This window comes from Apium graveolens, chromosome 7, assembly GCF_009905375.1.
Source record: "Apium graveolens cultivar Ventura chromosome 7, ASM990537v1, whole genome shotgun sequence".
In the NCBI taxonomy this organism is placed as follows: Eukaryota; Viridiplantae; Streptophyta; class Magnoliopsida; order Apiales; family Apiaceae; genus Apium; species Apium graveolens.
In genome coordinates, this window is record NC_133653.1 from 75,983,646 (window position 1) to 76,000,765 (window position 17,120).

Here is a 17,120-nt window from a genome sequence, read left to right on the forward strand (position 1 = left end):
ATAACTTGTGTATTAAACCTTTGTGTTGTCAAATTCTATAGACATATAGGGTCTCAACATACTTGGTGTCTATTCAGATTTTATCTCTTTTGCAGATGTCTGTTAGTATGTTATTCGTGCAACGAAAGTTGGCGTTTATCAGTTTTCTGTCTGGTTAATGTCATCACCATTGCATGCTAAAGTTAAGAAAAAGAAGACTTGGAATAAAGTATTTAATGAAGTTAGAATCCCATGTTTATCTCATATAATAATTCAACCCTTTATTCTCTTATTTAATTACATGTTAGTTAATACCTTAGTTATAAATAATCTCAACTTGTTATTCATCTTAGCATTGAATAATAACCATATCATTGTTGTATAAGCGCATAAATCATTAAGTTAACCAAAAGAGTCTATGTGGGAACGAACTAGAATTAATTCTATATTACTTGCGAACGCGTATACTTGCGTGAAGTATTAGCGCATGATCAAGCTCTAACAAGTTTTTGGTGGCGGTGTCGGGGACTCGGTGTTATTTTTTAGTTTATATGTTTATCATCAGTGATCGATAAAGTTCATTGACTCGGACATTGTTACTTGTTGGTTTCCTTGTCGTGTTTCAGGAACTCTAGCGAGCGTGTATGCATACGCATTCGTGGTCTCGTAAGAGAACTCTGGATCAATCCAAGGAAGAAGTTGTGGTTCATCAGCAAGTTTTTGAGGAAGAAAAGAAAGTTGAGGAAGAAGCACCAGTTGTGATGGGAGATCAAGCAGAAAATCTGAAGGCTTTGATGGACTATTCTCAGCCTAAGATCAATGATATTCAGTCCAGCATTATCAGGCCAATCATCTCGCCTAACACCTTTGAGATCAAGTCGAGCACGATTCATATGATATGGAATTCAGTTCAGTTTGGGGGTTCTCCTATAGAAGATCCCAACATGCACATCAGGGATTTCATCGAGATCTGCAACACTTTCAAGTTCAATTGCGTGACTGAAGATGCTATCAAGCTGAGACTTCTCCCATTCGCTCTGAGGGATAAGGCTAAGTGTTGGTTACATTCTCTGCCAGTAGGCTCTATTACTACTTGGGAGGATCTTGCTCAAAAGTTTCTCACTAAATTCTTCCATATGGCAAAGACGGCTCCAATCAGGAATACTCTTATTAAGTTTGCGCAGCAAACTGGAGAATCTTTGTGTGAGGCTTGAGATCGCTATAAGGAGTTTCTTAGGAAGTTCCCACACCATGGCATGTCTGATTGGATGATCATAAACTATTTCTACAATGGTTTAGGCGCACAGTCTAGACCTATGCTCGATGCAACATCTGGTGGAGCCTTATGGGCCAAAAGCTATAATGAAGCTTATGAGTTGATTGAGCTATAGCAGCTAATGAGTACCAGAATCCAACACAGCGAATGTCATAAGGCAAGGTTCCAGGAATTCTGGAAGTGGATACAGCTACTGTTATAGCTGCTCAACTTCAAGCTTTAACGATGAAAGTGGATTCTTTGGCTAATTATGGAGTTAATTAGATTAATAATGTTTGTGAGCTTTGTGCGGGGGCACATGAGACTGAGCAGTGTGCTATTTCTAGTGACTCAGTTCATTTTGTGAGCAACTTTCAAAGATCACAATAGCAAGCTCCCACCACATATCATCCCAACAACCGCAATCATCCTAATTTCAGCTGGAGCAACAATCAGAATACGGTGCAACAATCTTATCAGCCTTACAAAGCAAAGAAGTATAACCCTTCTGGTTTTCAACAACCGCAATATGCACCAAGACAACAACTTCAACTTCAGCAGTTACCTCTAGCTAATGAAAAATCTGAATTGGAGGAGTTGCGGCTCATGTGCAAGAGCCAAGCCACTTCTATCAAGACCTTGGAGAATCAAATTGGGCAGATTTCTCATGCTTTGCTGAATCATCAACGTGGCACACTTCCTAGTGATACTGAAGTGCCAGGAAAGAGGGAAGCTAAGGAGCAGGTTAAGGCAATTACATAAAGTTCTGGAAAGGTTGTGAATCCTGAAAAAGCTAAAGCTCCAGAATCTGAAGTTGTGGCTGAAGAAGAGGAGCCGAAGGAAGCATAAGTGGGATCAAGGAAGACAGTTGTTATCAGCACTCCTCCAGAGGGTAATACAGGGGAAAAACAGGTCTATCCTCCACCCCCTTTTCCTAAGAGGCTGCAGAAGCAAAAGCTGCACAAGCAATTTGCTAAGTTCTTGGAAGTTTTTAAGAAACTTCATATCAACATACCTTTCGCTGAAGCTCTTGAACAAATGTCTAGTTATGCGAAGTTCATGAAAATTATTCTCTCTCTGAAAGTGAAGCTCGATGACTTAGAGACCGTTGCTCTAACGGAGGAATGCAGTGCTGTGCTGCAACAGAAGTTGCCTCCGAAGCTTAAAGATCCCGGAAGCTTCACTATTCCGTGCATCATTGGAAAAGTGTCATTCGACAAATGCTTATGTACTTGGGAGCTAGCATCAGCTTAATGCCTTTTTCTATCTTCAAGAAGTTGGGTCTACCTGATCCAAAGCCTACATATATGTCCTTGTAGTTGGCCGATCGCTCTATTATATATCCGTGAGGCATTGTGGCAGATGTATTGGTCAAAATGGACAAACTCATCTTTCCTGCTGACTTTGTTATTCTTGATTTCAAGGAAGATAAGAAGATTCCCATAATCTTGGGAAGACGTTTCTTAGCTACTGTCCGAACATTGATTGATGTGGAGAAGGGTGAGCTCACTATGCGAGTTCAGGATCAGGATGTCACCTTCAATGTTTTTAATGCCATGAAATTCCCTACAGATGAAGAGGAGTGTTTTAAGGTGGAGTTGGTCGAATCTGTGGTTACTTCATAATTGGATCATGTGCTAAAATCAGATGCCTTGGAGAAGGCCTTATTGGGGGATTCCGATAGTGAAGATGATGAAAGCGACCAGCAGTTACAATATTTCAATGCTTCTCCTTGGAAGCGAAGATTGGAAATGCCTTTTGAATCTCTTGGATTGGAGGAGCTAAAAAGTTCCCCAAAGCGCTTCAAGCCATCTATTGAGGAAGCTTACTCTTGAACTTAAGCCTTTACCTGAATACTTGAGGTATGCGTTTTTAGGTGATACATCTACTTTGCCTGTTATTATTGTATCTGACATTTCAGGTAGTGATGAGGAAAAACTTTTGAGAATTCTTAGAGAGTTCAATTCGGCAATTGGATGGACTATAACAGATATCAAGGGAATCAACCCTTCTTATTATATGCACAAAATTCTGCTAGAGGAAGGAAGCAAGCCTACTACTGAGCAACAGAGAAGGCTAAATCTGATCATGAAAGAGGTTATGAAGAAGGAAATCCTCAAGTGGCTAGATGCAGGGATCATCTATCCCATTTCTGACAGTTCTTGGGTGAGCCCAGTTCAGTGTGTGCCGAAGAAAGAAGGTATCACTATGGTTGCGAGTGAGAAGAATGAGCTCATTCCTACTTGAACAGTCACGGGGTGGAGAGTTTGCATGGACTACAGAAAGCTGAACAAAACTACAAGGAAAGATCACTTCCTACTTCCTTTTATTGATCAGATGCTTGATATATTGACTGGGCATGAGTACTACTGTCTTCTGGATGACTATTCGGGTTATAATCAGATTTGTATCGCTCCAGAAGATCAATAGAAAACTACATTCACATGTCTTTTTGGTTCTTTTGCATTCATGAGAGTTTCTTTCGGGCTATGTGGTGCACCAACCACATTTCAGAGATGCGTGATGGCTATCTTCTCCGATATGATTCGAAATAATGTAGAAGTGTTCATGGACGATTTCTCTATCTTTGGAACTTCTTATGATGAATGCTTGCACAATCTCGGGTTAGTGATAAAAAGGTGCGTTGAGACCAATTTGTTTCTCAATTGGGAGAAATGTCATTTTATGGTACGCCAAAGCATCATTCTTGGTCACAAGGTCTCTAGTAAGGGTCTCAAGGTGGATAAATCCAAGGTGGGGGTTACTAAAAATCTTCCTCCACCAATTTATGTTAAGGGAATTCACAGTTTTCTTGGTCATGCGGGTTTCTATAGGCGTTTCATCAAGGATTTCTCTAAGATTTCGAAGCCGTTGTGCAATTTGCTAGAGAAAGATGTTCCTTTCAAGTTTGATGACGAGCGCCTTGCTATTTTTGAGAGCTTAGAGAAGAGTTTGATTACGGCACCTGTCATAACTGCACCTGATTGGTCTGAACCGTTTGAAATTATGTGCGATGCAAGTGACTATGTAGTTGGAGCAGTTCTTGGGCAAAAGAAGAACAACATATTTCATGTGGTCTACTATGCTAGTAAGACCCTCAATGGTGCTCAACTGAACTACACTACTACTGAGAAAGAACTTTTGGCTATTGTCTATGGTTTTGAGAAGTTTCGACCTTATTTACTTGGGACGAAGGTGATAGTTTTCACTGATCACGCTGCCATTCACTATCTCGTCTCGAAGAAGGACTCGAAGCCTAGACTAATTGGATGGGTTCTTTTACTTCAGGAGTTTGAATTGGAGATCAAAGATAGAAAAGGGAATGAAAATCAAGTCATCGATCATCTCTCTCGTTTAGAGGATCCAAGTGCAACTTCACAAGATAAGTCTTTGATTAACGAGTCTTTTCCCGATGAGCAACTATTTAGAGTGCAAGCAGAAGAATCGTGGTTCATCGATATAGTGAACTACCTTGTGAACAACGTTATGCCTCCAGATTTGATTTATGCTCAAAGAAAGAAATTTCTGCATGAAGTGAAGCGGTACATGTGGGATGAGACGATTCTATTTCGTCAAGGAGCTGACCAAATCATCAGGAGATGTATTCCTTACAGCGAAACGAGGGGGGATCTTGCGAGATTGCCATTCAATGACTTATGGAGGACACTATGGTGGAGAAAAGACAGCAACTCGTATCCTTCAAGTAGGATTCTTTTGGCCGACTTTATTTAAGGATGCTCATCAGTTAATTTTGAAATGTGATCGATGCTAGCGTGTGGGTAATATATCAAAGAGGGATGAGATGCCTCTTATGTGCTTCTAGAGGTTGAGGTCTTCGATGTTTGGGGAATTTACTTCATGGGGCCATTTGTCTCATCTTGTAATAATCAGTATATCTTGTTGGCGGTTGATTATGTCTCGAAATGGGTGGAAGTCAAGGCTTTTCCAATGAACGATGCGAAGGTAGTGCTAAATTTTCTTCATAAGTAGATATTCACAAGATATGGGACTTTAAGAGTCATAATCAGTGACGAGGGATCACATTTCTGCAATCGCAAGTTCACTGCTATGATGCAAAGGTATAATGTGAATCATCACATTGCTATAGCCTACCATCCTCAGACTAATGGTCAAGCTGAGGTATCTAACATAGAGATCAAGCGTATTTTAGAAAAAATTGTGTGTCCATCGAGGAAAGATTGGTCTTTGAAGCTGGATGTAGCTGTTTGGGCGTATCGAACAGCGTACAAGACTCTGCGAGGCATCTTGCCATTTCAGTTGGTTTATGGGAAAGGATGTCATTTTCCTATGGAGCTAGAGCATAAAGCATATTGGGCTTTGAAGAAGTTGAATCTTGATTTGGATGTAGCTGGTAAGAAGAGGATGCTTCACTTAAATGAACTTAACGAGTTTCGACTTCAAGCGTATGAGAAAAATAAAATGTATAAAGAGAAAGTCAAGAGGTAGCACGATAGGGGTCTAGTGCTCAAATCATTTCTGCCGGGGCAACAAGTTCTTTTGTTCAACTCTCGTCTCCATCTTTTTCCTGGGAAATTGAAGTCGAGGTGGTCAGGGCCGTTTGTTGTCAAAACTGTGTTTCCACATAGAGCGGTGAAGATTTTTGAGAATGATTCGGGTCAAGCATTCAAGGTAAATGGACAAATATTGAAGCATTACTATGGTGACACGAAAAACCGTGAGGTGGTTAGTGTTGTTTTGTTGGCCATTTGATCTCGCGATTCTACGTCAAACTAACAACATAAAGCAAGCGCTTCTTAGGAGGCAACCCAATTTTATTGTACATTAGTAGGTAGAGGAAGAAGAAAGCAAGGAGAAAAACATAAAAAAAAATCTGAAAAACAAAAAATTTCACTACCAAATACAGTAGCACAGCGCGCGCGCCCTGGGAAGCGGGGCAGCCATGCTGAAACAGCAATAGCTGCGCGCGCCCTCGCTGATGAGCGGGGTGGCCAGGCTGGTTTTTCAGTAATACGGCGCGCTCACGCTGTCATGAGGGGTGTTCGCGCTGCACCCCTGTAGTCGAAAAAAAAAGACAGAAAAATAACAAAATTTTGGGACTTTGAATGCAACATCAATTCCTACCTGAATTTCCCTCCTCTACTTCCCATAATTTCTATTCCAAATCAATACCATTGTCTCCATTACTCTCATTAATCCCACTTCTTTTCCATAACTAATTCTCTCCCAAATTCCTATTTATACACACATTTATACACAACTTCTCCATCACTTCTCAAATTCTCAAACACAAATATCTCTCAAACACTTATCTTTTCTCTCAACCCATTCAATCTCAATGGCACCCAAAAGACAAAGAACTCAAGTAAGCAGCAACACCACCGATTCTTCGAGTGTTGGGGTATGAGGGCAAGGTTTGCAACTCCCGAGGCTGAGGCGGAGTATACGGGGCTGCTTTCGAAGCCTATAGCTAAGAAGTGAGGTTTTCTGCCATCGGGGAGAGATGGTAAGTTGTTGGAAATGATCTTGGAGATGGGTTGGGTTGCTTTTTGCGAGGCACCTGTTGCTGTTCCCATGAAGGTGGTTCGTGAGTTCTACGCGAATGCGAAGGTGGAGAATAATGGTTTTTCTATGGTGAGGGGGTTAATACTGAAGTATAGTGATGTGGCGATTCGGAGGGTGATTGAGCAGCCTGAGAGGAGGCCCGATCAGGATAATTGGAACGAGAAGACGCCGAAGGAGTTTAACTTGGATTTGATCGTTGCTACGCTGTGTGGCCCGAGACTCATTGGAAGTTCAAGAGGGGCACGAATGAGTCATGAATAGGTTTGTACGTGCATGGAATTCTTTTATTTATGCCAACATCATGCCATCTTCTCATGTGCATGATGTTACTATGGATCGTGCACGTTTGTTGTGGGGCATTCTTCTGGGAGACTATGTGGATCTTGGGGTGGTTATCCATCAGGGTATTTTGAGGTTTCTTCGTGGGAGTACTACGGGTTCTATACCCTATGCGTCGATTGTGATGAAGCTATGTATGGCGATTGGAGTTCAGTGGCCCGTACACGAGCAGCTTTAGCTTCCTAGTGCTCCTATCGACAGTACTACGTTGTTGACTATGCAAAAGTGGGATGAATGTAAGCCTGATCTGAAAGGGCTTGGGTACTCTTATGATCATTTTCCAGGTGGAAGGCCAACTGGTGGGATGACTCAGGCGAGCAGAGCTGCATGAAGATCTCAGTTAGGGGAAGCCGGTCCTTCCCAGTCACAGTAGCAGCAGCAGGAGGAAGCAGATGTTAGTGCTGGTTTGAGTTCAGCGCAGTATAGGCGCTTAGCGAGGAGGATGGATGCGATACATGGCATCCATAGTCGGTTTGTACACGATCTCACCCAGGCGTTGGGGACTGCATCAGAGCTACCAGAGTTGATAGCCAGTGGCCATTTTTTGGTAAGAACTCTGTGTATCCACCTCCAGACACTCCTGACACTCCACCCGTTGAGGGTGAGGATCCTGATTCCGAGTAGATATGCCTGATTCCTTACTATTACATTCACTGAGGACAATGAAAATTTTAAGTTAGGGGTGATAATTTAAATAATATGTTTGTGTGAGTCCATATAGTTTGCATATTCATGATAGTTTAGTTCATATAGTTGCATATTTATCATGTAGTTTTTTTTTATTTTTGTTATAGTATGTTGCATATAGTTCATGCATTTGCATTATAACATGATCCCTTAGTTAATTTGCCTATTGATTTGTGATATTGATACAAGTGTGGTGATGTTGTATTTAGGAATGTTAAGTCTTATCGAGTTGATTTGCATTCTAGAAGTAAGGTTTTTTCACCAAGTCTTATAGTTTGCTTGCGTGCTAGATCATGATCATGGTTTGTTTGTCGAGGTTTAATCACATATTTATAGTTAGAATGTATGTATTCTCTTAATGGTAAAATAACATGGATGTTCAACAAAATTGGAGAAAAATGTAGGATTTCAATGCTAGTAGTGGCTAGGTGTCAAATAGCTAGTAGCCGGCTCATATTTATTTGAGTAGTCTAGGGTTTCGCGAGATGGAGCGAAACGCACTTGCTCAGATATGGAAAAAAAGAAAAAAAAAAGAAAAGAAAAAAAATGTGTTATGTATAATTGATCATGAGTGGGCTCTTGAGTACTCGAGTTATTAAGTTCTTAGGGGACTTTGTGCATAGTGACCTAAGGCTTTTATATTCTGGGATCCGCTAACCTAATGCTCGATACATGGGTACTATAGTATAATCTTTTGTCGACCTCACTCATGGCATGATCAAATAAGCATATATGTGTTGTTATGTGTTAGCAATAAAAGCATGGATCCATGTATAACTCCGATAATAAAATTGAAGTGTTATAAGTCATTTTGAGTTTAGCATTTATTCTATTTATAACCTTGTGATTTCCTTGATGAGTAGTGAGTCATGATTATTAATCTAGTTGCGTTAGTATATCTTGTAAGCAATTGCACACACGCACGCTTCTGGTTTGTGAGTTGACTTGTGAGATTTGATTGAACTTATGCGAATAACTTCAGTTGTTGAGATGTTGCTTGTCGATTGTTTAAGTTATTCTATTGGGATCATCGCAATCATATAGTTTGCATTCATGCATTTTTATTTCTTGTTTTTGAGTCTATTTATGCTTGAGGACAATCATCGATTCAAGTTTGGGGGTATGTTAAGTGGCATTTATGTCAACTTATGACATTCCGTAAAGCTTTGAATATATGTTTTGTACTCAAGTTATTTATGTTTTTGATGTGTTTTTGTAGTGTTTTGCATTTCAGGCATAAATAAAGAATCAAGGTGATTTAGCATTGCTTTGATACTAAAATGATGTTAGGAAAGTGTCATGAAGATCGCTTGTGCAAAGGCCGTCAAGAACTAGCAATTAAAGAGAAGCAAAATCAGAAGTTTATCCAGAAGGACGGTGCACACACGCTGTAGTAGAGCGTGCCCGTGCCCGAAGTACAGAGAGTCAGCGCACTCGCGCTGGTTAAGCGCGCGGTCGCGCCAGGTCGGGTTTCAAGAATCCTGTTTCTCCTCTGATTCTGATTATTGGGCTTCTAATTTGTATGGGCTGCTATATAATGACAACATAAGATCGTTTTTCATAACAAGATGTACTAGATCTTAAGGAGAAGGCGTAAGAAGACCGTATTGCACAATTCAACCAAGGCGAAGAGGATCTAGTTTACTCTTGAGATTTTTTATTTTAAGTTGTAACCTTGGATGCTAGTTTACTTATTTGTTGGACCTATACTCTTGTTTTATGTACTTGGTTTCTTATTTATTCGGTATAAAGACTACATTTATTATACCATGCTTTCGTAGGAACCCACGTTGATGATGAGTCTGATTATGGGCTAATCGTTATCGTGGGGTTCTAACAGATTTATTTATAGATTTCAGTAGTTAATCTTGTTTCAATATCTTAGTATCTGGTGATTGTATGATAACCTAGTTTTGGTTATGCTTATTCGTCTTATGTGCATCGCGAACATATAAGATAGCATGTTAATCTCTAATGAAGCGACAGTGAATTTAGAGGTTTAGAACTTGCCATGCTAGCATAGGTTCATGTATTTGTTATGCATGATTCATAGGTAATTTTAACCATCTTACTTGCTCTATGTAATCAAGATAGATAACTTGCGCATTAAACCTTTGTGTTGTCAAATTCTATAGACATATAGGATCTCAACATACTTGGTGTCTATTTCAGTTTCTATCTCTTTTGTGGATGTCTGGTAGTATGTTATTCGTGCAACGGAAGTTGGCGTTTATCAGTTTTGTGTTATCTGGTTAGTTTCATCACCATTACATGCTAAGGTTAAGAACAAAAATACTTTGAATGAAGTATTTAATAAAGTTAGAATCCCATGTTTGTCTCATATAATAATTCAATCCTTTATTCTCTTATTTAATTGCATGTTAGTTAATACCTTAGTTATAAAAAATCTCAACTTGTTATTCGTCTTAGCATTGAATAATAACCATATCATTGTTGCATAAGCGCATAAATCATTAAGTTAACCAAAAGAGTCTATGTGGGAACGAACTAGAATTAATTCTATATTACTTTTGAACACGTATACTTGCGTGAATTATTAGCGCATGATCTTGCTCTAACAAGTTTTTGGCGCCGCTGCCAGGGACTCGGTGTTAATTTTTAGTTTATGTGTTTGTCATTAGTGATCGTTAAAGTTCATTAACTCGGAAATTGTTACTTGTTGGTTTCCTTGTCGTGTTTCAGGTTCTCTAGCGAGCGTGTATGCATACGTGTTCGTGGTCTCATAAGAGAACTCTGGATCAAGCCTAGAAAGAAGTTGTGGTTCATCAGCAAGTTTTTGAGGAAGAAGCACTAGTTGTGATGGGAGATCAAGCAGAAAATCCGAAGGCTTTGATGGACAATTCTCATCCTAAGATCAATAATATTCAGTCCAACATTATCAGGCCAGCCATCTCGGCTAACACCTTTGAGATCAAGTCAAGCACGATTCAGATGATACAAAATTCAGTTCAGTTTGGGGGTTCTCCTACAGAAGATCCCAACAAGCACATCAGGGATTTCATCGAGATCTGCGATACTTTCAAGTTCAATGACGTGACTGAAGATGCTATCAAGCTGAGACTTTTCCCATTCTCTCTAAGGGATAAGACTAAGTGTTGGTTACATTTTCTTCCAGCAGGCGCTATTACTACTTGGGAGGATCTTGCTCAAAAGTTTCTCACTAAATTCTTCCATATGGCAAAGACGGCTGCAATCAGGATTGCTCTTACTCAAAAGTGCCCATACCATGGCATGCCTGATTGGATGATCATAAACTATTTCTATAATGGTTTAGGCGCACAGTCTAGACCTATGCTCGATGCAGCGTCTGGTGGAGCCTTATGGGCCAAAAGCTATAATAAAGCTTATGAGTTGATTGAGCTATGGCAGCTAATGAGTTCCAGAATCCAACACAACAAATGTCGCAAGGCAAGGTTGCAGGAATTCTGGAAGTGGATACAGCTACTGCTATAGCTGCTCAACTTCAAGTTTTGACGATGAAAGTTAATTCTTTGGCTAATTATGGACTTAATCAAATTACTAGTGTTTGTGAGCTTTGTGCGGGGGGCACATGAGACTGAGTAGTGTGCTATTTATAGTGAATCAGTTCAGTTTGTGAGCAACTTTCAGAGATCACAACAGCAAGCTCCAGCCACTTATCATCCCAACAACCACAATCATCCTAATTTCAGCTGGAGCAACAATCAGAATGCGGTGCAACAATCTTATCATCCTTACACAACAAAGCAGTATTACCCTCCTGGTTTTCAACAACCGCAATATACACCATGGCAATAACTTCAGCTTCAGCAGTTACCTCAAGCTAATGAAAAATCTGAATTGGAGGAGTTGAGACTCATATGCAAGAGCCAAGCCATTTCTATCAAGACCTTGGAGAATTAAATTAGGCAGATTGATAATGCATTTCTGAATCGTCAACCTGGCACACTTCCTAGTAATACTGAAGTTCCAGGAAAGAGGGAAGCTAAAGAGCAGGTTAAGGCAATTATATTGAGGTCTGGAAAGGTTGCGAATCCTGAAAAAGCTAAAGCTCCAGAATCTAAAGTTGTGGCTGAAGAAGAGGAGCCGAATGAAGCAGAAGTAGAACCAAGGAAGACAGCTATTGTCAACACTCCTCCTGAGGGTAATACAGGGGAAAAATAGGTGTATCCTCTACCTCTTTTGTAACGCCCTCCAAACTCGGGTCAGAAGTTTGGGGCCCACAACACACACGCACCATATTTAAACATGTTATGAATATAATAATATGTATATGAAATGACCCTACTTACCATAATCCACGGATCTATGCAGTTTAAAGTATGCCACAAGCCTTAATCTTATTTATTATATAAACGTACCAAAACCCAGTTTATTTATCTCATAACTGAAGTTTAAACTGTATTACAAACTATCAATACAACCAAGCCAAACATCCTCTGCTAGTCTATTCCATCTCAACCTGGATACCTAGCTCGCACACTTGTCTGGGGATCCTCGCTACCACCAGTTTCCTTTTTCACTGGAAAAGAATATGAACAGTTTTGCAAGAGTGAGCTAACTAGCTCAGCAAGTCACAAAGACAGTAACTGAGATTAACAGTGATCAATTTAAATGATATAAGGAATCAAGTTTACTGATAAACAATGATTAGAATTGGATATTCATTTTCATTTTAAAGACCAAGGTTAGGCTGCCGATCAGTCACGCACTAACCCCGAGCAAGGCTTTCAACGTTACTCTATATACTGGATCCAAGGCACACATTGGCCTATTATGACCACGAATCTGGTCCGACCACGAATCTGGTCCATATAAAAAACAATCCAATTCTAGAATCATAATATGATAAGCAATATAACTCAATAGTGAATCATAAATAACATTTACTTTGAAACGTAGGATGATCTGTAATTCTATGAATTAACCAAGAAATCATAAAGGTTGGGTTCCAATCAAGGAAAGAAACAGAAAGCAGAACACCCAAGGGTTCAAGACTTACAAGAATTGGTCTTCTATTACACAAGATATAAGGGTTGGTATGATAAGCAATTTTGTAGCTGGGATCAGTATGTGGTAGGTATGTATTTGTGGAGTAGTATCATATAGGTGTGGTTTGTATATGTGAATTCAATAATCAACGGTTTATGAAGAAACAGGCTTATGGTTCAAGATCAATAAGAATCAGGGTTTAGGTTAAGTACTTCAAAGTACTTGCAATATAGAATAATAACTGTTTATAGTAATTGCAACACAATGAAGAAAGTTCCAAAATACTTGCGGTAATCAAGAGGAAAAGAAACACTTGCCTTATCGATTCGCCTTCACTTTACTAGCACTCATCAATAGATTCCCACTCACTGACTACCTGCTTTCGCATTTTACATATTGCTTCCTCTGTTAAACATCACATGTATTTATCAATACTCATTCTCATTTCGTTTTATTCGTTACAAACTTCTAACTACCCTTCGTTTCACCCAAATTCGACGTACGGATTGAAAGTTATGAATAAAATAGTCAAACAACACACGTACAATCATATTATACATCAATTAGATCACATATAACACGTAGCACATAAGATATTTAATTAAAATAATTATTCAAAGAAGATTCGGGGTTAAAACGATTTTCCACGTATTTAATAAGAATTTTTGAATATTTTTCGGAATTAAAACGGGACTCCGAATCATTTTATAATTAAATAATAGGATTCGAACACCCGATTCTAGCTTTAAAATAATTTTATAATAATTATCGAGCCTTAAAAATAATTTAAAATAGTACTTTAAAGCTCCGAACTATTTTTCAGAATTTTTAAATCAATTTTAAATAATTAAATCCAATTAAATAATCAATTAAAATTAATTAATAACTAATTAAATTAATTAAACAATTAATATTTAAATTAATTAAAAAATTAAATAATTAATTATCAACTAAAATTAATTAATTAAATAATTAGGATTTATTTTAGAATTAAAAATAATTTTCAGAAATTAAATCATAAATTTTTGGGATTTTTAAATAATTAAAACAATTTTCTGAAAATAAATATAAACAGAAATATAGTTTTTATAAATTTTAGAAACAGAAATCTAATTTTTATAAGATTTTAAAAATGTCAGGGACTAACATGCAAACCGGGGCAAACTACAGGGACGTTTCCGTAATTAACCGTTCCCGTCCCTGTCATCACTGTCGCCGGTTGCCGGCGATCGCCATTAACGGCGATCCCGAGCTTTTCCGGCGACACCAAACCAGCCCAGAAATGCTTCAAATTTACAGGGACTGTTCGTTACGTTTCCAGGAACTCATATACGCAGCTAAAATTTTCAATACATCAACGAAACGGCCGGAATCGTTGCCTGAAAATTCCGCCTCCGTTTCGACCCGTTTTCCGATCACCGCCTTCTCGACATCGTCTGTTCTCCATATATACATCAATAAACTCATCTTATCACGATCTACAACCTTGTATAATCAATTTTAACTAATAATCCTTGAATCAAAAACTCCTAAATTTCGATTAAGAACATTCAAAGCTTCAAAACCCTAATTTAATAACCCGAGAATCAAAACATCAATTTCTATATGATATTGAACTCTATTTTTGACATATAATATACCAAATTGACCAGAAAGAAATAATCTACACGATTATGCCATCAAATCATATCAAAAATACCAAGAACAAAAATTCATATTTTAATTTATAATTAATTTGAAATAAAATAATTAAATCAGAAAAATACCTTAATTTCTGGGCAAAAACAGATGGTGGATTAAGGTAGAGTTTTTCGAGAGCTTCGTTTAGATATGTTGTACGCCCGAATCGGAGTTCGATAACGCCTTCGATCGGACATTTGATTCTCAAGAACGTATCGTTTTAGGGGTTTTCTCTGTATTTCTTATTTTGTTACTGATTGGTTATGATTATTACAAGTAAAATGAAATAATAAAAGGACTATATATTTATGGAATATTGGTTCGTATTGGATCATTTTGGATCGTTAAATTAGTTACTTAGCCACTAAGTAACTGCAAAAATGATCTGATTTAATACCCGTATTGGATAATTATCCCAACCGGGCCTTTTATAAAATACTTTATACGAAAATAATTTAATATTATCCCATCTTTCGAGAATACGGGTTTTGTTGATATATCGAAACAATTATCGTATCAAAAATTGTGTTCCGGGACGCGCACGGGTCAAACCGTAATCCGGATTGAAAAAGTCAAAACACGAAAAATGTCCGGAATTACCAGATTAGGTTAGGAAGGAGTTTTCGGAAGAGTTTTGGGCCGTAAAAACGTAAAAACGGTTGAGGTTGGACGATTTCCGGCTTTATAAAATAATTTTGTAATGATTCAGAGAATAATTAATAAATTCATAAATCAATATAAAATCATATAATACTCCAAAAATTACCAGAAAAATACCTTAATTATCTATATTTTATTCTGGACATAATAAAATTAACACACTCACATTTTATCACATATTTGCATCTAAATATTATTATCAATCAGCAGATAATTCACAAAAATTCACATAATAATTACATAAAAATCATTTATTGATAAAAATAATTACACACGATATCCCGAATATTACATCCTCCCCCCTAAAAGGATTTTGTCCTCAGAATCTGCTAAGTAAACAACTGAGGGTACTTTTCTCGCATATCACTTTCTAGTTCCCATGTTGACTCTTCAACCTTTGGGTTTCTCCACAATATTCTTACTAACTTTACAACTTTATTTCTCAGTATCTTTTCTCTCTTCTCTAGAATCTCTATCGGATTCTCTACATATGATAAATCTGCCTGAAGTTCTACTGGCTCATACTCGATTACATGCTTAGAATCTGGATTATATTTCTTAAGCATTGATACGTGAAAAATATTATGAATATGCTCCATGTGTGGGGGTAACGCCAATTCGTAAGCTACCTTGCCGACATATTTTAGAATTTCAAAAGGTCCAATGTATCTAGGATTCAGCTTTCCTTTCTTTCTTGCCGACACTTTTAATAACGCTAGATCTCCGTCTTCAAATTCCATGTCCTTTCAGGATTGATCTGCATACTTCCTTTGACGATCCTGTGCTGCAATTAGCCTTTTCGGGATGACTTCCACAACCTCTTTTGTCTGCTGCACCAATTCAGGTCCAAGTATTCTATGCTCTCCGACTTCGTCCCAATATACTGGTGATCGACATTTGCGTCCATAAAGAGCTTCATAGGGAGGCATTCCAATACTGGCATGATAACTATTATTATAAGCAAATTCCACCAAGGGTAAATGTTCGTCCCATTTCCTTTGAAGTCGATAGCACAAATACGTAACATATCTTCAATAGTCTGGATTGTCCTCTCGCTTTGGCCGTCCGTCTGTGGATGATAAGTCGTACTCATATTTTAACTTAGTTCCCAAGCATTCTTGAAAGCTTTTCCAAAATCTTGAATTGAATCGTGGATCTCGATCAGATACAATAGACACAGGGACTCCGTGGCGAACTACTATTTCCTTCAAATACATGTGGACCAACTTATCCAGTGAAAATATTTCATTGATAGGTAAGAAATGAGCTGATTTGGTTAGTCTGTCCACCATGACCCAGATAGCATCATGGTTCGCTTTTGTTCTTGGAAATCCAACTATAAAATCCATAGCAATATGCTCCCACTTCCATTCTGGAAACTCTAATGGTTGTAACATCCCATTGGGTCTCTGGTGCTCCGTCTTAACTCTTTGACACGTATAACATTTGCTGACCCATTCCGCAATTTCCCTCTTCATGTCCGGCCACCAATAATTTTCTTTTAAATCCCTGTACATCTTGGTACTTCCCGGATGAACGGAATGCCTTGAATTGTGAGCTTCGTGTAGAATTTCATTCTTCAATTCTGTCACTGGTGGAATCCAAATTCTGGATGAAAATCTAAGAATACCCTGATCGTCCTTCTGAGTGCATAACTCCTCTCCAACCAAACGATTGATATCTTAATCCATTATTTTCTCCTAGAATTTTCTTATTTTCTCTAGTAATTCTGGCTAAAACGTCATGCTATACATCTTTACTTCACTAGGTTTGCAAATTCTGACCTCCAATTCCAATTTCTGAAATTCCCTGTATAATTCTTCTGGTATCGTTTATAACGACTCGTGTATTTTTGAATTGTTTAAATATGTGATTATTATGAAAATTATTAAATAAAATATGTATATTGGTTTTGACCGCTATATGTTGTTTGATTATTATCTAGGTGTGATTTATGATGTATCGGGTTGTCCGCGTGGTTAAT

General features: G+C 38.2%; 1 non-coding gene across 1 annotated transcript; it reads right to left on the bottom strand.

Annotated features, from left to right (window-relative positions):
- Positions 1 to 1,130: 1,130 nt before the first annotated feature.
- On the bottom strand, positions 1,131 to 1,237 carry LOC141676339 (small nucleolar RNA R71). Its single transcript, XR_012556936.1, has one exon. It is a non-coding gene; the product is annotated as a small nucleolar RNA R71 (small nucleolar RNA).
- Positions 1,238 to 17,120: the final 15,883 nt, after the last annotated feature.